The sequence below is a fragment of the Anthonomus grandis genome, chromosome 11 (assembly GCF_022605725.1).
Source record: "Anthonomus grandis grandis chromosome 11, icAntGran1.3, whole genome shotgun sequence".
NCBI lineage: Eukaryota > Metazoa > Arthropoda > Insecta > Coleoptera > Curculionidae > Anthonomus > Anthonomus grandis.
This window is the reverse complement of record NC_065556.1, coordinates 3934498-3955807: the sequence shown is the minus strand read 5'-3', so window position 1 is coordinate 3955807 and position 21310 is coordinate 3934498. Positions and strand designations below refer to the sequence as shown.

At 32.0% G+C, this 21310-nt stretch overlaps 1 protein-coding gene across 1 annotated transcript in view; it reads left to right on the top strand.

Annotated features, from left to right (window-relative positions):
• The window catches only part of LOC126742564 (calcium release-activated calcium channel protein 1-like), a 91713-nt gene that overhangs the window by 28424 nt on the left and 41979 nt on the right, over window positions 1-21310 (top strand). The window contains exon 2 of the mRNA XM_050449285.1: window positions 11117-11266. The gene's annotated coding sequence lies outside the window, so the exon portion shown is untranslated. The remainder of the gene's footprint in view (window positions 1-11116; window positions 11267-21310) is intronic.

Here is a 21310-nt window from a genome sequence, read left to right as displayed (position 1 = left end):
AGGGGGTCAGAAGCCAAGGGGTCCAAGTGACATTTTTTCAGAAGTCGATCTAAGTGTAAAAACTGAATGGTTAAACCTTATTTTATATCATGGCAAAGAACTAATTGCGTTTCAATACTAGTGCTGCTCTCTATGAACTTTTGAGAAAATCAGCAGATTCAGTCGCCCGTTTTGTTAATTGGCATAAGGAACTAAGTGCGCTTGAACCCCTTTGCCACTCAAGCGTCAGTCATTTAGTAGATTACGCGCGAAGTGGAAAAGGTTAAGTTTTGCAAGTTTTTACGGTTTTTAAGTTATTTTGAAGTTTTTTTAAAATCAAAATGGTTACTTCTGATGAAGACCAAAATGGTAAGTTCTTAAAGTGCTATATAATTTGTTGAAATATGGTTTCCTTGACGTTATTTTTCAAAAAATTTTAGATCCGTTTAGTGATAATTCCGATGTTGATATGGACTACGTCCCAAATCAAAATAGTTCACAATCTTCTTCAGATTCAGAGCTTAGCATAGCAGAAAGAGAACCTCAAGCAAGTACATCCAAGAAAGGAACACGAAAAATAGTATAGTGGAAGCGATCCGCAGCAAAACTAAAGTGTAACTCTGGCCAAATGTACGTTGGATGGCGGGGTGAAGTTCATGAGGCAAAATCAGTTAAACCGTACAATCACATTTGTAGATACAAATCTAATGAACATTTTACCGAAGAAGGGTGCATGTCTATATTTTCAGATTTCTGGGATCTCGGAAAGAAACAAAATGGTTGGGACTTGCAAACTTCATTCATTGTTTCATGTGTTTCAAAGCATATTCCAATCGAATTGCAGTTTCTCAAAAAACGTCAGCACAATCATAACGTTGAAACATTATCGCGTTTGTAAGCAGTTTTTTTTGTGTAAATGGGATATTTCTCAGAAGAGGTTCTATAACGCTGTCAGTAAACATAAAGAAACAGGAATCGACCATACAGATCAAAGAGGTCGTCATACTCCTGGAAATAAACTAAGCGAGGACACTATCAATTTAGTGAAAGAGTATATAAATTCCTTTCCTAAGTTTATTAGCCATTATACAAGAAAGATAACCCAAACCGTAAATATCTATCTCCAAAATTAAATATTTCAAAAATGTACAGTTTGTATAAAGACTTTTGTTCACAACGACGAACAGATCCTGTAAAAATCAGCAAATACCGTGATATTTTTAACACTCAGTTCAACCTTAGTTTTCACCGGCCTTACACCGAAACTTGCTCAAGCTGCGATATTTTAAAAATCAAAATGGATGCCCTAGATCCAGGTTCTGAAGAAAAAAGAGCCTTACTCCGCGACCACGAGATTCATTTAAGGAAAGTGTCTTCCGTTAAATCCTTGAAGAATCAGGCCACTATCTTAGCTAAAGAATCCCCCCAAACTCGTCGTGCCATATGTTTTGCCCTGGGAAAAACTCTACCCACTCCATTTGTTACATGCAGCAAAGTGTACTATTTACGTCAACTTTGGACATACAACCTTGGAATACATGATCTACTAGCTACTGGTTCTGGCAACATGTATATGTGGCATGAAGGAATAGCAGCAAAAGGGTCTCAGGAGGTTTTATCATGTCTAATCAAATATATTGAATGTCTGCCCCATCTGCCCCTCTATTACCCATAGAGACGCTTTCAGTGACAACTGCGGCGGACAAAATAAAAATAAAAATATAGTAAAATTATGGACCTATATTGTGCAACATACCCACATCAAAAGCGTAGATCATCAATTTTTTGTCTCGGGCCATTCGTTCATGGAGTGCGACCACGATTTTGCCCTTATAGAAAAATCAAAAAGGAAGCTTACAAACATATTTACTCCTGATGATTGGATCCATTTTGAGGGAGGCGTTAGTCGCAAATTTATTGTGGTTAAAATGCAGCCTCAGGACTTTAAGTCAATATCTCGTTATGTTGAAGGTTATTAAGTCAATGGTCCCTCTTAGAATACAAATGCTTTTTGATATTTGGTATGAGGAATGAAAGTCTTAGATCTGAGCCTAGATCCCGAAAGTGGAAGTGTGTTCTTCTTCTAGTGCCACCCTATTACTTAAACTTATGGCAACACTGGTCACACAATCAGTGATGTGAATCAGCTACTAGATCAATCGCACATTATGCTGCGGGGTAAGAGTCCTAGATGTGTAGCGAATACAAAAAACCTGGATACCAATGTTTTTACTGAACCAGATACTGCTATTCCAGTTTTTTTTGTAGCTGTCTTGACATGACATATTCGAAAGGTGTGCTCAAAATTCTAAGGCCAATGGGTTTCATATTTTCGTATTCTGGTCCATTGACCTCTGGTTTTCTTTAAGTGTATTAAAAAACTTTTCTAGTCTATTCAGAGAATATTATTTCAAAACAAATATTACATGAATTTCTAAAGAAACATTCTCAAAATTCAACATTGTACTATCAAAATATCAACATATCTTTTCTACTTATACAATATATCGACGCTGTCCAGTCAAAACGGCACAAATACCAAAATAGTCAAAACTGAGTTAGGCGTACCAGTGCATAGAATTTTTATTTCTGCGTCGAATTGTGCGAGCGGCATATCTGCCGAAAAATTGTATTTGATAAAAATCAGCTTTAATGTTTGCTCAAGCGTATAAATGACACAAATGCCATGCGGTCGTAAGTTTTACATGGTGCTAGTTTGTGCCGTTTATATGCAAAGGTAGAAAATTAATTATACTGATATCGATAGTTATGGATTAATATAATGTTATAGTACCTGTATTTTTAGTTAATAATTATTGTCACATTGTTAATAAGGTAAATTTTCTTGAAAATTGAGATGGCGCTTGTGCCAAAACAATTATTTTCAAGCGTGCTTGGCATAAGGGCCATAAAGCTGTGCTATTCTTATGCAAATTTCGTTCTTGAAAAATTATGCTTTAAAGCAAAGATTTATGAGATTCTTTCTGGCTGGGTGATATTATTGTCATCGAAAAATATTTTGTCATCGCAGCAGAGTTAAAATTGAAGTTGTAGTTTACTTAACTCTACGATCGATAACTGGCACTTATGCCATTTTTTATGTTATCTATTGAAGATGAATTACCATGATAGAACTCACGCACTCGCGTTAAGGTCCCTAGCAAAACAACAAGAAAACAAAAATGTGAAACGAATTGTGATTATAATAAACCAAAGACTGAAATAGAAAAGCAAAAGACTGATAATGTGCCTAAAATTGACAAGTCCCCGACATTTCAAAAGTCCTATAATATAGTTTAAAATGTTATTATAGAAGAAACACCATATTACGATCCTGATGCCTTGTTTTAAAAAAATCAAGATTTAATTAAAAATGAGCAGCTTATATTTGAAAATTTGGAAAATTAGGAATGTTTAAATTTTACAGATGTACATACCATCAAGTGAACTGGAAACTGGTTGAGTAACTGATTTTAAAATGATTACATAGACACTAACAATTTGGATCACCCAAAAACAAATGAACAGGCAACCGTACATAATGATACAAACGACAGTGGTTTCCAAGCCGAATCAAGCGACGCAGAAACAGAAAGCGACGAAGACCTAATAGGGTCGAGAAAACAAACAAGAAATATAGATGAAGTTGAGTCTGAAGAGGAAGAAAATACTAAAAGAAAAATGAGTGCTACAAAAAAAGAAGGTTCTTGAAAATTCCGAGAAAGAATATATTACCACTAGTGGAGATAAGCCATCAGGGCAAAATGTATAAAACCTAATCCTTGCCAAGACAAAAAAAGACTTTATATAGCATAACATTCTAATTAATAAGTTACAGTATTGGGGATTTAAAAGTACGCCTCTTGAATGGCTTAAGTTATATCTTATTAACAGAAGTCAGCTTGTAAGGGTTGATTCGACGATGTCTTCTTGCAAGCCAATTAAATGTGGAGTACCACAGAAATCTGTCTTAGGCCCTGTTTTACTTCTGCTGTTTATCAACGACATTGCTAACCTGAGTGAAAATTTGTCTCTTCGCGGATGATACCAGTTTTACTTGGAGTAATCCAGACAACACAACACTCCATAATATCGTTTTTATTTACTTATTGACTATAAAGTGTTGGTGCGATTCTAATCTCCTATGCCTTAACATTTCTAAAACTTTTTTTCTAAAGGTTTTATCATATAAAAGTACGTTTTAGTCTTTTATACTAAATAATATCATTATTGACGTCGTTAATTCAGTAAAATTCTTGGGACTTATTGTCGATAACTTCCTAAAATGGGATTTGCATATTGACGCTTTATTAAAAAAATTAAGCTCTGCCTGTTTTGCGTCCAAATCAGTTTCTAAGGAACTTAATTTATCCACAGCTAGAACAGTGTATTATGCCGTTATTCGTTACTCACTTGGGCTAAACAGTAGAACCCACTGCCAGCATTTCTTTAAAAAATTCAAAATTTTAACACTTCCTTCCTTAGTCATATTTCAATACATTTGTTTAATCCGTAAGCACGTTACAGCTACTTCAGAAGGGCCACTTCACAGTTACTCACTCGGGAACACAGAGCGTGATTTTCATCTTCCAATCCCTCAAAAAATCGATTCTGTATAATGCGAAAAAAATGCACAACATCTGCCATTAGAAATAAAGTCCTTCCTTTCCCTCATTTCGCAAAGCATTAAAATCCTACTTACTGGAGAAAGCCTTGTATACAGTAAACGAGTTTTTTCTTTATACTTAAATTTAATTTCCTACACATTTAGTTAAAACAAAAAGCTAAAATATTTTTTTTAAATATTTTATTGTACGCCTTTGTGTTGCTATATATTCTTGGTTTGTTTACCTCTTGATCTTGTATATATTTTAGTGTATATTGATTTTTCTTTTTTATTTATTTACTAATTCATTTCTTTATTTTTTGTTTGTATTTTGACCTCATACAATTTTGTTAAATTGTAAAAAAATTGTATATGTGTATTTTTTTGTATTTTTGTATGTTCTGTATTCTCTTATCTTTACTTAGGCTTTGTCTACGAATTGTAAAATTTTTTGACAATAAAGCATTATATTGTTATTATTTGGCAAAAACGACATTTTTAAGGTTTTTTATTTATTTAAAAACAAGGTCTTTTGACACCAGCTGGTATTGAAGCGTTGCCTAATTTTGCCAGCCTTTTTTAACTTTTTTCTACAATAAAACGAAATATGTAAATAGTTTCTGTACTGCCTATTATACGTTATTCAGAATTATAGCATATATCCGCAATTTTGATTCATAACAAATTAAACTTAATTAAGGTAATTACCTATCTAAAGATAATAATAGTCATCAATCTCAATCCTATGAAAACAATGTAGTAAAATAGGTATAAACAGTGGTGTATCAAACATATTCGTAAAAATAAGTGCACATATGTTTTCTTTGAACTTTATTGTTAAAAAATATTTGTTTATTTAATATTTCTAGGCAGATTTTAAATAGACATCAGATGAAAACAGTTTTATTACATAAATGTTGCCAATGGGTATTACTATGATGAGCTATTACTTGAAAACATAATTTAATAGCAAAAGCAACTTGAACCATTCAAACCACTTGAATATTTTTTATCTCGTTTAAAAAAAGAACTTTAATATCTCTAAAGCTAATAGTAAATCATATTATATGCGACATTAATATTATTGTTCCTACTACAGGTTTCGGTATTAGGTTCCATACCACATAACAAAAATAATTTGCAAATGTTACAACTTGCAGTTAAGTTTGCACTTTTTGCTTATACTCGACAATAAGTACTGGTTGCAAGGGCGGATCTAAGAAGAGCTCAAACAGATCGAAAAAAGCTTTCATGAGATTCAAATTTTAACTTCTAACCTCATTTAGAAGCTTTAATAACCATAATGAAAGCCTCACTTCAACAACAATATTCCGTGACTATCATAATCAAATTTGCTGCAGAAGACCTACGGGTGATTAAGGAATTACGAAGATTGAAGGAATTAAGATTAAGAAATTACAGACAATTAAGGGAATCACGATGATTTCTCATAAAGTGAAATATAAAGTATCTGCAGATTTTTGTTATTAGCTTGGAATTAATAGAAAACTTAATGATAAGTATAATTGCAAGACTATCCACTTCTTCAGATAGAGTGGAAACTATTGAAAAAGGTGGTTAGTTCAATTACCTCTCTTATTTATTGGTATATCAGCAAATTTAAAGCAAGAAGGTAAACATGATAGCGAAATAGGAATTGACAATATACACCAGTGGAGAAAACGATAATTGGATCATAAGGATGTTTGTTTGGATATATTTTTACATTTAAGGCTGTTGACTACGGCTTATATGCATAATTTAGAAAGTTTTTATCTTGTGCGAAAGAAATGTGGATATGTACACAATATATTCCATACACAATCACTGATAAATATTAACGTTACAACTTTACAGACATTCAGTGAAACCTTCGTGAAAATTCCACGAACATTCAGGGAATGATTTCTTCAATTCAATTCTATTCAGTTTATTGACGTCAGGATATATTGAACGTAAATTGTTATATGTTTTACCACTATTGCTTGTTCTATGTTAAAATCTGATTTCTAGACTCGCGTCAAACTCCGCTTATCCTCTTTTCTAGGAATAGATTAAATATCAATGTTGTCAGAGAGATGGTAAAGCTAGATGTCTAAAAATTTCATTAATTTGTATTAAATTGAAGCTTGCTTGCGCTTCTGAACATTTTAATACTATACTACATTTCTTACTTCTGTAAATTTTTTGAACTTTTTGTCTATATTCTTGACAAATCCTTAAGACTTATAAAACTAGCTAAATATTAAAAGTAAAAACTGCATTACGATATCTTTTTTTTTAAACACTTTTATATTACTCAAAAATATTACATACAATTTTTTACACTAAAACTCTAAACAGTGCTTATAGCGCTGGCCTCGAGAAATACGAATAACAATTAAAAACAGTGTATACAAAAATCATAGTTAGGTATATACAAATAAATTGAAAGTAGATTACTATAAATAAATTTTAGGAAAAGTAGCCACATAATTAATCCGATTAAATAGAAAAGTATTTTTTTGGTTTTATTACAAAAGTTTTAAAATTTTGAATATTTCTTAAATAGGTAGCCTATTAAATGCTTTACATGCAGAGTACATTAGGCTATTCAATCCAATTATCGTTCTATTATACATGACATATAAATTTAACTCACCTCTGGTATTGTGTCTATGAACGTCATTTGAGAATATAACAGTTGTATTACATTTACATTTTGTGTTTATAATTTTATACATGAGTTTAAATTTTTCAAACTCCATTAACCTTTTTAATTTAAAAACTTCCAGCTCTCTATAAAGCGACTCTGCATTCGTAAGTATATCATACTGAAATAATATTTTAAGGACCCCATGAAATTGAAATTGTCGAAACAGTGGGCTTCCAAGGCAGTTGTGCATATAGGTCTCCTGATGGACCCGTCATGCCCCACCGGGGGTTACCAGAGCCCAACGGCCTTAGAGAAACCGATAAAGCTCTCTGGTCTGAAGGACTTAAAGTCACTCGGTACACTGAAAGTGTTACCCAAGTATTTGAAACTGGCGCGCGAGAGTGCTGGGCACTCCCCGACTACATGGTCAATGGTTTCATCCTCCTCACAGCACCATCGGCATTCCGGGTTGTCCGCAATACCGATGGTATGGAGATGGCTTCTTAAGTGCCAGTGACCGGTTAAAAGACCTGTCACTAGCCGAATTTCCCCCTCATTTTGTAATGTTTGGACATTGTTAAATTTAGTCTTAGAACAGGTTCCCCATATAGACAACAAATATCTGAGATGGGACAAGAAAAAGGCTTTATAGATATTCATTTTTGTATTATCTGTTAGGTAGTTTCGGCTTCTATATGTACAGGGTATCATTGCATTTATTTTGGATGTTATTTTGTTTATATGAGTTTGCCAATTCAATGACTGATCAATATTCGGACCGAGATATTTCATAAAAGTAACTTTCTCCAGGTTGATCCCATTTATGTTTAGTTGAATATTATCTACTTGGTTGTTTTTTTGTTTGAAGCGCATATATTTGGTTTTGTCTATATTAATTATTAATCTGTTGCAAACTAGCCATTTATAGTACAAGCTCAGATCAGCATTAATAAATTGTGCCAACTCTTGTTCATTTCCTCCTATATATACACGAGCTCGCAGGTTGGCACACCTCAAACTCAAAACGTACAAAATATACAATAAGGGCCCTAATACAGAGCCTTGAGGCACTCCATACCTGTTTGAAGACAATTCACTAGCTCCACCCTCCCAGGAAACATATTGACTTCTGTCATTGTCAAGTAGCTCTGAATTAGATTTAAAAGGAGGTTTCCAAATACAATGAGCCTTAACTTTTTTAACAAAATATCGAAACTTATACTACGTCAAAGGCCGGCTGTAAGCAATGAATACCACAACTACAATTTCCCTCCTATCTAGGGAGTTTAAGATATAGCTAATAAAATCAAATGTTGCCGCGAGAGTACTGCTATTTTCAATGAAACCATATTGATAACTATCCACCAATGTATTTTTGTTTAGACGTGAATCTTTTTTTAATAATTTTTTCTATTATTTTTGATAGGGTGTTAACAACAGTAATGGGTTTGTAGTAAGAGTAATTTTATTCTTTTTTAATTCATTGGGATACACACCAGTATTAAAGACATTATTTATTAATTTTGTAATTATATTTATAATATAATCTTTTAATTAATTATGTCCAACACTGTTATCCCATCCTCGCCCGGAGATCAATTTCGCTTTAATCCCATGATAATTTCAGAAACCTCATCAGAACTGGTTGGTGCTACTTTCAACATACGATCACTACATCAATCAACTTCATCGAATACAATTTCATTATCAATATGTTGACTCTGGCTAATAAGTTCATTAACAATATTCTCTTCGACTTGTAAAAAATGTTTATTTAGACAATTGAGACAATATCCTTTTTTTTCAATAATTGTTCCATTTGTATTTAAAGAATTAATTTGAGTGTTTTTTGATTTTTTTTTTAAATTGTTAATAAATTGCCATTGTTTCTTTTGGCTGGTGCCTGCATGTTCCCATTCTCTACGACAATACTGATTTTTTATTGTTTCTATTTTATTTGTTATTTTATTTTTGATTGTACAAAATTCTTGATCACAAAACACATTACTAGGATTTTTTATTTTTCTTTTGTATATAAAGTCACGTGTTTTCATCATTTCTAGCACCTCCTCATTGATCGCCAACATTTACACAAACCCAGTTAACACTTTCATGAGATTTTGACTTATCCACTTCACGACACTTTAATGTGTTTTTAATATACACTGTTGCTCCTCCCCCTCTGCCATCTCTGCAAGAATGGATAGCTGTATAGTTATTTATATCACAAAGAAATGCTTCAATTTCATTCATCCATGTTTCTGAGAGACCTAGAATATCCCATCATCAATTTTATTTCGAATACTTTGAATATTCATATACACCGCTTTTATTTTTGTTGGAGGCCTTTTTAGTTTTCCAATTCCTTTTCCGAGTGAACAAGGATGACTTTTGATGTGTCATTTTTTCTTAGAAATATCGTACCATTGCTTATCCATAAGTATTTATATTCGTGCTCATTTTTAAATGCTTTAGCAGTTGTTTATAACTTGATATTTTGTTTTGTAAATCATCTTCCATTCTCTATTTAAGAAAGTGTTGAAATTTCGGGCATTTTAATCGGATATTAATTTATTCTCAAATACGTGTGCTAATTACTGCATTATGCACTTAATATATTGAAAGTATTTTTTTTTACATTTCACTAATAAATAGATAAAAGCTTATTGCCGAAACCCATTGCGTCGATCTTCTTGTAAAAAAATGCAACCCTCACAAAGAACTTTGAGAAGTAGGTAAAAATTACCGCAATTCGAATTTTATTTTCCTAGGTCCTCCAACTCCTCCAACTTATTCCGTTAATCAGATGAAAAATGATGATTCTTTCGGAAAACAAACCAAAGGAATTTAGGATTGTTAACTTATTCTACAACATCTCAAATAAGAGATAAAAAAGATGGAAAATAAGGCATATAATATATAGTGTATATAAGGTATTATTGACACTACTCGTTTTAAAAACAGGCGTTGCTTTTGCTTTTTTCCAAACTTCCATCAAGTATTCTTGCGTAAAATTAGGAAGATATAGTTTTAGATTTCTTTTCTTGTATTGACCCACATCATATTTAGGAGGTTATGTTTAATGGATTCATTTTAATGGCTGTGGCTCCTAAGAACTAAAAATTTGTATCTAGGGCTTATCCTTTTAACTAATCCAAGACAATTGCAGAACAGGTAAAAAAAATCCTAGACGCAGTCCTGTTTAGGATTAAGCGATTGATGTGCTGCAAGTCATCTATACTTTCTAAAACAAATTAAGGTTTAATTTTTACAGGTATTGGTTTAAATAATGAATTAACTTAACAAACATTTAAACAAAAGCCCTTTCCCTTTTTTTAATCAAATAACTGTATTTTTCTGGTATGCTCCCATTTTAAATATTATTTAGGTTTAGAAAGGCTTTGTCAGCAACTTTGGTTATAATAAGGAAAAAGGGAAATACTAAAGCGTTAATATTAATAAACTATTATTATCCCAAATAAAAAAGTCATAAGTAAAATGATGCCCTGGCCATTAAATTAAGTACCTATTATAAAGAACTGGAACCTTTGGTGTCACAGGTTTTATTTCACTACATTAAAATAATTTATTCGACATAAACCTAATGAACAAATAAAAATCGTCTCCGGATGATATTACTGTTTACGTAAGCAAAACACGTGTGGAGTGATACGTAGTGATATTTTTATGTATGTAAAGCTATTACCTAACGGTTTTTGGGGACTACACCACTGAATGGAATTATTAATTAAGCGAAATCAATGGGATGTAATTTTTAGCACAAAATAAAGCTTTTTATGTTACGCGATTGTTCCTAAAAAAATTTAATCAGTTTTCCATTGTAATAAATTCCCACCTGAGGTTCGGTAAAGTAATAACAGTTATTGTGCTTTCAGATTCAGAAAATAGGACTGCCTATGAAAATGAAAAAGAAACGTCTTGTTCCCTGATACCAGAAGAAAATATCAAATCAGTCAATGAAAAAAAATGTAAATCTACTCCGCGCAAAGGCCATTTGGGAAGACCCTCCGCAAGTGGTGTTCCAAGTAAGTATTATAATATACAGGGAATTCACGATAAAATGAACAAATTCATTTAAACATCAGGTGTTTTTTCTTCTTTTATTGTTCGGACACGTCGATTAGCATTGTCACTTGCGCGTTATAAAGCTATATATATCTTCATTCCAACTAAAGGCAACAAATAAATTACATATAAAAATATAAACTAAAACAAGATTTCTCGTCAAGATTATATGTTCATCCTAATGCTGCCAAGTTTAGTATATATTTAAAATGCCGTGACAAACAACACCTTTCTTTGAGTTCAATATATGTAATCAGGGGCAAGGGGGTGTTATACAAATGTACAGAAATATTTACCGGTTCTCTGTTTACACACATTTAGAAAAGAGAAAATTTCCAGATATATATGTATTAAAACATTTAATGATGTTAATTTAACTTATTTGTGTTGTGTTTGGAATTTATATTGAAAATAAAAAATAGAAATAGATATAAACTATTCTAGGGGTAAATAAAACATCTTTAAGCCAAAAAACTTATTCCTAAGCGTTCGTATTCCTAAGATCGCTTCTAAAAAAAATGGAATGGCAATACTTACGGCAAGCTTCAGCTTCTCCGTGATACGCGAAATGTCAAACAGCTTTGTGTTTAAATTTGCCATTCATGAAATTCTGTGTTTTTTTTTTTCAGTTAAAAAGGGTCTCATTTGACTATTTTTGTAAACTGTTACGATGGTAAAAAATTGTGCCATTTGTACCGGACGATAAAAAAAGACTATTTAAGCCGATCTTTTCAAAAATAAATACCGATACTTTCATAACATCACATCCTGGGAGAACCGTCATCATAAGCGTAGAATAGGGGATCTATGAAATATGTATAGCAAAAAAAAACTTGGATGTGACTGTGTGTGTGTGAAATAGAAGAATCTTTATATTTTTAAATCTAAATAGATTTTTTGGAAATTCTTATCAATTAATAGGGTATAAAAAAACGTGAATTTTCTCCATGGTTTTATTAATAGGATTGATATATATTTTGTTTTGGCAGAAAAATAGCATATTACCTATGTACATACCTATATATTTCAAACCCCAAAAGTCATATTCTTGTAAATTTTGAACTTTGCAGATATTCTCTATAAGTTGACGACCAGTTTGATTTGATTTGTACTCACATTCAAAGTTTTCCCCATTGTAAAGCAAATGAACGGTACAAGGATATAATACCTCTATCCCAGCTGTAGATGATAAAGTAGTTTGCATCTTGTGCTTAACAAAATTTCGATACCAAATTTAAAAAAACTTTGAAATAAAAATTTATTTCATTTTTATTGAAATTTGGAGATTTGTTAAACACAAGATGCAAACTCTACATACCTATAGTTAATATGTATTTTTAAAAAAGCCATTGGGTAGATTGTTTTTTTTTAAGAAGTCGGTACCCTGTATATTAACATAGATTCAGAAGTTTTGCCTGCCCTTGTTTTTATAGAAGAAATTCTTAACCTCTTAAAAATTGCTAACCTCCTTAGCAATTTTTTGTGGGCTTATTTATCAATGTTTATCTTTCGTATTCATCGCATGTTAACAATTTTGTTGTAAGTTCCATTTTTGGTTTGATTATTAAGGTTAAGACAGTTACATTTTATAAGTTCACGTGAAAACATGCATCGACAAGACATAAGTGAGATTGACCGTGCAAAACTAGTGACTTTACTTAAAGAAGGCCACTCTCGGTTCTTGGATCACATTGGATCATTGTTTATATAACAGTTATATTCACTTAACTATTTGAAGAAACTAAACTATGTCAATAACAGCCAAAGAGATATGCTAGAAATAGATTGGGAGTTCAAGTATCGGTCTCCACATTGCGGAAGCGATTACCGGCAATACGTTTGAGGCGACCATTACGACGATCCCAACTATAACCTAAGCATAAAGTTCATCGACTACAGTGGGCACAAGAGCACATGGCTTTACCTGCAGATTATTGGAACTCGGTGTTTTTTTTCTGACAAAACAAGAATCTGTTTGGTGCACGATAGTCATTGGATACGGGTATAAAGGGAGCCATGAAGAGCTGCCCAGCTTGTTCATGCAGACCCCGTACCACCCTTTGCAGGAGGAAGATATAAGAATGGCATAATATTCGTCAACAGCATATCTCCAATCTCATTAACGGTATGGGCAGGCATCTTCAAGCTTGTATAAATGCTAGTGGTGGAAATACACGAAAGAGTTTTCGAACCTTTAGTAAGAAAAACTGTCAATTTTTGAATTTTAATTTGTATTAAAAAATCACCTTAAAAAAAATCTTGAGTAATAAAGTTTGTTATATAAGCATTTTAGTAGTTTTCCTTATTGAAACTAATCAATTAATTAATAAGCTTCTAATCTATTTTTGCTGATGAAAAAACACTTTTGAAAAAAATTTTGGGTGATGCAAACTTTTTGAATTTATGTGTATTATGTGATGTGGTATAAAATAAGTGATGTAAATCTGCTTTTGTTTAATACAATAAAACTATGCAAAATGTAAAAAAAAAATTATGCTAAAACATGAATTATTAAGAAATCTATAATAGCTTTAAAATATTTAATTTACATAAAATTGCTTTTTTATGTAAATTAAAGGTAATTATGTAAATTAAATTTTTAGCTAGGATCTTTACTCTAATAAAGTGCGTTAAAAAACACATAACTAGTTCATAAATTGTAATATTACTTATATTCCATAAACCATATTCTATAATTAATAAATATTTATTATGTAAATATTTTTTGACGACGTCACTGGTAATGATTTTTTGTGTCGGTGACATTAACACTCCAATCGAGCGGCGTTGCCATGTTATTACTTTTTTCTAGAGAGAGTATCTTATCATATTTTATTTAAAAAAATGCTTGATATTTTATTAAAGGGGAATAGTAGTATCGTTTTATGCCTATCAAAAAAGTAACAATATTTTATGATATTATAAAGTGATTTTTTCTAGTTCTAACTAACCTTTCGGCATTAATGCATCAGAGATGTTGCAAGCAAACAAACTGCCCGTAGTCTTGCGGCATGCTGCTTCTAGCCTTTCAATGTTCTAAATATCTAGTGTATAAAATAAAAAAACCTTTACAAATGATAAATAACTGTAACTAATAATAATAATATATAGTAATAATAAATTATAAATAACATTAACAAAAAAACCCATTATCAAGAATTAATTTACAATCACACAAGTGTATCTTCTGTTTCCCATGCTCTACGGTTATTTTCTGAGTCGGTCTCTGTTGTACAGACCTTAAGGTTTGGAAGAAATTCTACGAAAAATTTTATTACTTGTTAAGAAAATCCATATTTTTATTGAAGTATAGTCTTTAAGTAACAAATAAACATTTTTGGTTGTTTGCAACATCTTATAGAGAAGCAGAAGAGATAAAGGTGGTACGTATTATTGACTTCTGTAGGGTAGGGTAACCGGAAAACCAAAGGAAAAGAGGAAAATAAATACATAAAATATTATGAATAAGAGCCAATCACCAATAATATGTGCAATCAACTCTATACCCTCCTATTTTGGAAGAAAAATACAGCAACTTTCTTTCTTTAAAATATTTAAAATCCTTTTTTGGATCACAGCTGGTTTATAGTACAGTACAGAAACTTTTTTCAAAACACTAAAATACAAAACAATTCGATTTCGTATTGCAGCTTGGTGCACCTTTATTTAATTAAAACTTAATCCATTTAAGGGCTTCAAGTGCAATACACAACTGATACAAAGGTTTTTTAAATTTGAATCTTCCTATTAAGTAAATAAATAATTTGCATTTCGGGTAGTTTTTAGTCTATTTTAGATAAGTAGCTCTAAAGTACTGGAAGAAGTAGAAAGACTGTATCATCATAGTTTCCCTTATTATCGTAGCCCATTTCAAAAAAAATCCACGCAGCTGAAGTCAGAAGTTACTACTGAAATAATCACAAAATAGTTTTACTACTACCCAAAATCTTTATTTTACGTCTCGATGAGTGTTTCTTCTTAAGAGTTTAAAACTCTTGAAAATAATCATATATTAGAGGTGGAAGAGATTGCCTTTAGCGGAAATGACGGCTCTAATAATGATTATTTTTTTGTCAAATATTAAATTAAACGTCCCTCTATATATCAACGTGTTTTTTTTTTTTTTAGAATTTATTAAGGTTGGTTCGTTTTGAAATAAAAGTACTGTATATTATATACTGGTAATTTTATGCATTTCTTGGACAGTTTTTGAAGCATTTGTAAGCTGTGAGCTAGCTAAGGTAATACGGAACTTTAAAGAAAATTTTGACAAATGTAGCCAAAATATTTTTCGAAAAATAACTACAGGAAAGTGTAATATTTTATTTTAAAATTAAAAATATTACTCTTTGGATTTACAATTTGCCTATGGTTATAACAATTTCCGAATTTTTATCGTTGCAAATGTATTGTGTACAGTATTGTATTGTATCAGTATTGTAACATCATAGTGTTCGGCATATATATATATATATAATAGATATAATAGATATATTATATATATAAATAATATTTATTTTATTTATATATTTATATTTTGTTATTTATATATTATCACTAAAACAGTTATACATCATATATCTCAGTTTCCATAAAATCTGCTAAACATATTTTTAAACTTTTAAGCAAAATACATGCCGAACACTATGATGTTACAATACTGATACAATACAATACTGTACACAATATATATTAATAATATATATTATCTTATAGTTATGTTATTATTTTATAGTTATAGTTTGAGTATAACTGTTATAATTATACTCCATTACCTCTTGGAGAAGGAATATCTTAAAAACTATCAACTTTTGCATAATGCATAGTAGGGTTAACAGTTTAGCATCGTCAAAAAGTATAGACTGTCAAACGCCAATAATACAGTGCATAAAGGGAGACATTAATGTATCAGAGTTATACCTACATAACATAGCAAACAAAAAACTTTCATTTTGTTCACAATCAAAAGGCATCTAAAATTTTATACAGGTGTGAAAGTATAACATTCGATAAATTTTGATAGACTAGGTTAAAGACTATTGTAGAATTCGCCCAATGAGTATGGACAGATCTCCAAAATCAGGTTTTTCGTTACTTGCTTAAATCTATTTAAATGTAGTTGTTTTGTGGTTTCAGGTATTGCATTAAAAAGTTTTATGGCATTAGTCATATAACATATAAAACTTATCGGTCAGACTAATCCGGTGCTGTGGAAGTAAGAAATTTTCCCCATGTCTGGTGTCATATAGGTGCCTACTATTTACTGTGCTAAATCTAAAAGAGTGTGTTCTAGCAAACATCAGACATTGGTGGATGAATAGGCCAGGCATTGTCATGATTTTTAAATTTTTGAATAAAGGTCTACAACTATCTGTTGGTTTTTTGTTTTCTAGAATTCTGAGTGCCGATTTTTGCAACTTAAATGCTCTCTGCCAGTCAGCCGAGTTACTCCAAAATAAGAGTCCATATGACAACTTTGAAAAGTCCTATATACGCCGTTCTATATACTACTGGAGGCGCCAATTGAACAATTCTGCGCAACAGAAAAAGAACCGACGAGAGTTTTATTGCCAGATCTATTATATGGCTCCTCCATGATAATTTATTATCTAGATAAATACCCAGAAATTTGATCGCGTCTATTTTCTGATGTCTTTCCCTTCAAGAGAAATTAGCCTTATCTGTTTTATTTAGATTCAAACATAGATTATTGTCAGCAAACCATGTGAAGCGTTGCACTCGTTCCTTTCTGTAGGGAAATCAGATCTGAATGCCGACTGAGAAGAGTTGTGTTATCCGCATATTGTACAGACATCACCTCTGAGAAGTGGGCGGGTAATTCATTTACATAAAGTAAAAACAGAAGAGGACCCAAGATTGATCCCTGAGGTACCCCTGTAGTTATTGGAAGTGTGGAGAATGTTCTTCCTCTACAAGTCACCATCTGCTGATGCTCACAAAGGTAGGACTGGATAAGTTCCAGGCAAATACCCCGGATACCATAAAAATCCAACTTGCTCAACACAATATTTTGCTAGACACAGTCGAACGCTTTTGAGAGGACGCGGAAAATTGCACGCACTATCTTCTTCCCCTCAAATGCATCAACCAGGTAGTCTACCATTACCCTGAGTGCATCAGCAGTGGATCTTCCTTTTCGAAAGCCAAACTGCGCTGGTGAAAGTAAATTATGTTTATCAAAAAAAGATATGAGACGTTGGTTTAGACAGAGCTCAATGGGCTTGGATAATAGCGGTCTTATTGATATGGGTCGATGATTTCCTGAATCATCCATATTACCTTTTTTAAATATAGGAACAACTTTACTTATTTTAAGCTTTTGTGGAAATGTACCAGATGAAAAACATTTGTTTATTATTAGAGATAGTGGTAGGTCCAAACCATTTGCAAGTTGTTTCAATATTTCATTGCTCAAACCAAAGATGTCTTGAGTAGAACTATCACTTAAACTTTTTAAAAGATCAATGACCTCTATTTCGGTAACAGGTGAGAGAAATACTGTTGAATTGTTATGTACATATTTTGCTCTAAATTGTACAGGGTCATTAGATGTTTGCATTGTATTTGTAATTGAGTCAGCTATATTCACAAAGAATTTGTTAAATTCATCGAGAGTTACATTACATTTCGAATTACTAGAATCATTATTTTTTGTTTCTTTAATGATGTTTCAGATGGTTTTGGATTTGTTATGACTATTTCATAAATTGTTTGTATAATACGAGTGTCTCGCTTATTTTATTTTAGTTTTATATTCCTTTATACGAATTTTTAGCCATTCTGAGAGATCTGGAGCACTGTTATACTTATATAAGGTAGAAAAGAAGTTTAAGTTATCTCTCAATCTCTTCAGTTCATTATAAAACTATTTTTTTTTATTTTTGGTGAGAATTGTTTTAGTTTTTTTTGGAATATGAAAGTCTATAATAGACATAGAACATTGAGAAATATTTCAAAAGAATTGTCAGTGTTACAATTATCAAGTACCAACCAATCAACGTTTAGTAATGAAGTAACACAGCGAGAAAATCTCTCTCCACAATACGGTCTGAACTCTAAGACCGTTGTGTGGGTGTTTTCAGTACTTTCATTTATTGATTCATAGTGTCTTCTATTCAAGTGTCCCATAGAGTACATTTACAATTAATTGCAAAATTTGTTATGCAGTTATCAAGGCAACTACTTTTTGTGGTTTTTGAGATTCTAGTTGCGCTATTTACCAGGAATTTAAAGTCATATGTGTTGACAAGTTGGGTGAACTCGACTGAAATGAGGTTATCCGCTAGTAGATCTATATTAAAATCACCATAAATAGAGGTACGTTTGCGTCTATGGATTAAGAAATTTAGAACTGTATTAAGACTCTGAAAGAACACTTCCAATTTACCTGATGGAGATCTGTAGACACTCAAAACTACAACCTGTAACGCTTCAATCTCAGTCGCAACGACTTCAAAGTGTGTCTCTATTGACATGTTGTCTATAGTTGGCATCTTCTTTACAAGAAACCGTTCTCTGGTGTAGCTAATGACTCCACTTCCTCCTGCTTCAGTACGGCTGAAACTGTTGGATAGATGGAATCCAGGCAGAGAGTAACTTTCTACTGCTTGTTGAGGAAGTTAATTTTCTGATAGACATATTATATCAAAATTCTTGTTTTCAATCTGCATTTCCAACTCATCCAATTTTTTTGTCAATCTTCGGATGTTAAGGGACTTCATTTTGAGATTGGAAGTCGGGTGTATGCGGGCAATTCCCTCTAATTCAGATTCTGGTTCAGATTTTTCCGTCCATCTAAAAAATTCCGTCCAAGTGAGAAATTAAACCTTTCAAATACAACATTCTTTGGCCAGAAGGAATTGCTGTAGATGGTATCCTTTAGTTCTGGAGTAACTCCTACCATAAATTTTTTTTTTCTGATTGGTTTTGTTTCGGGATACACTGTTTAACGTAGACATCAGTGCAATTGCTATGCTTGGTAACGTAATTTTTTATGTCTATTTCGGTGATAGTGTTATTAATTTTTGATAAGAAGACCCATACCCTTCTATTTTGTTGGGCAGACGTGGAACCTAATTGTGTTTCATGATCTTCCCGACTTCCAATTTTAAGGATTTTTTTTTCCTAAAGATAACATTAATGACAGTGACACTTCAATTTGTTTTTGTTTATTTTGTTTTCCCGCCAATTTAGTAGGATCGTGGGCCCTGCTTGCGACTGAGGCAGGTCCTATTCAGAGTTTTTTAATTCCTAAGGGCGCACTTTTCTGCTGCAAAATAGTGTTTTTGCTTCACGATTCATCAAGCAGTTTTTTTAAGGTAAACAATTTCTGTATTGAGTTTTTCCTCCGTAATTTTTGAGTTTTCTTTTAATATTTCAATTTTCTGCTCACCTTGTTGGACCAGAGCTTCCAGATTACTTATTTTGAGTTCCTGACTTGCCGATTCTTTTGTGGGTTTTGAGGTTAGGTCTTGCGCACAACAAATCATCCTTGAATCATCAAGAGATGTTAATTTGGGAAAATCTCTTGATAGGCACGATTTGTGATAGGTTAATAAAATTTACATTGCATATCTCACTCCATGTTTTTCTTGTAATGGGCTCTGTAGGAAATTGAAAAAAAAATTATTACTATGTTTATCAGAACTATTTAGAATGATGGATACTTACAAAAAACCGTTTTATCTATTTTTGCTTGTGGAAAAAAAAATGAGAGACCAGACATTTTTCAAAATGTATTTATAATGATCAAGTTAAATTAAATATTTGAAAAGCGAAACTTCTTAATTGAAACCAACTGAATTTGGTTTTATTAAAGACTAAAAATTGACAATACAAAAAGGTAACCGTAATAAATAAAATTGCACTTTCTTATCGGAAATCTCGAATTGCTGCAAATCAATTAAAACATTACTCCCGATACTGAAAGAGTCACTTTTTGGAAAGAAAAGTAACTAATTTAAAATAGCATCCTTAAAACAAACCCAACTCATGCTTAAGTCATACTAGAGGCCAACAACTTGTTGACCACAAAATATTAACTTTTCCGTAGGTTTATTTTGTGTTGTTGACGGAGATATACAACAGAGACAAACAGTTCTCTAGGCATACATTGAAAAATAAACTCAAAATTATATTTCAAATGACATTTCATCCGTCAATGTCAACAACGTCATTTCATCAGCTCCCTGTCGATTTTGCCAAGCAGGATAGCCGACATACGATTCCGATGCCCACCATATAAGCTTTATACCTGTGTGACATATCCGATAATTGACAGTACGTGCAGTCTCGAGGCGAAAGTTTCGCAGTCTTACCACCATCTTTATCTGGAGGAGTATCTCAACGAGATATGTCGAGATATATTGCTGAAGCTTTCAAGACCCTGACTTTGACTTCACTTGAACCCTTGTAGAAAATTGATATCTTGGAGAAATTTTACGTCATTTAGTAAAAAGTTTGCTTGATTGTATACAAAACATTATTCAGTCAATCATTAAAGTCTTAAATTGCTCAAGCACCGGTTGATAAGCTTGTCAAAACAAAATGTACGTAATAAGGTAAAATAATAAAGACAAAGAGACTGGATATAACGAACTGCAAACAGCTTACTCAGTTAATCAGCAAAATAATAGTACCAAAAACAGTTTTTTGCCCTAGAGATCAAACAGCTCATTTGCGGACATATGTTTACTGGACAAAAAATCTATCATGTAATCATCTGGTCATATAAATATGAATGACCGAATTACTTTATTTATTTATTCATTTATTGTTTTTGCAGCGTTTACAATTTTGATTACTATTAATATTTCTATTCGAGGGCGAATGATGTTCTTCTGTATCCGCTATGCACTTCTCTGGAGCTTTGGTTAAATTTCTCGACGATACTCAGGAATAGGAATATTAATTTTCTATTTTCAAAAAACAATACTTAATTTTTAATACTCATTTTAAATTAAGACATTACTCTTTCCTAGTAT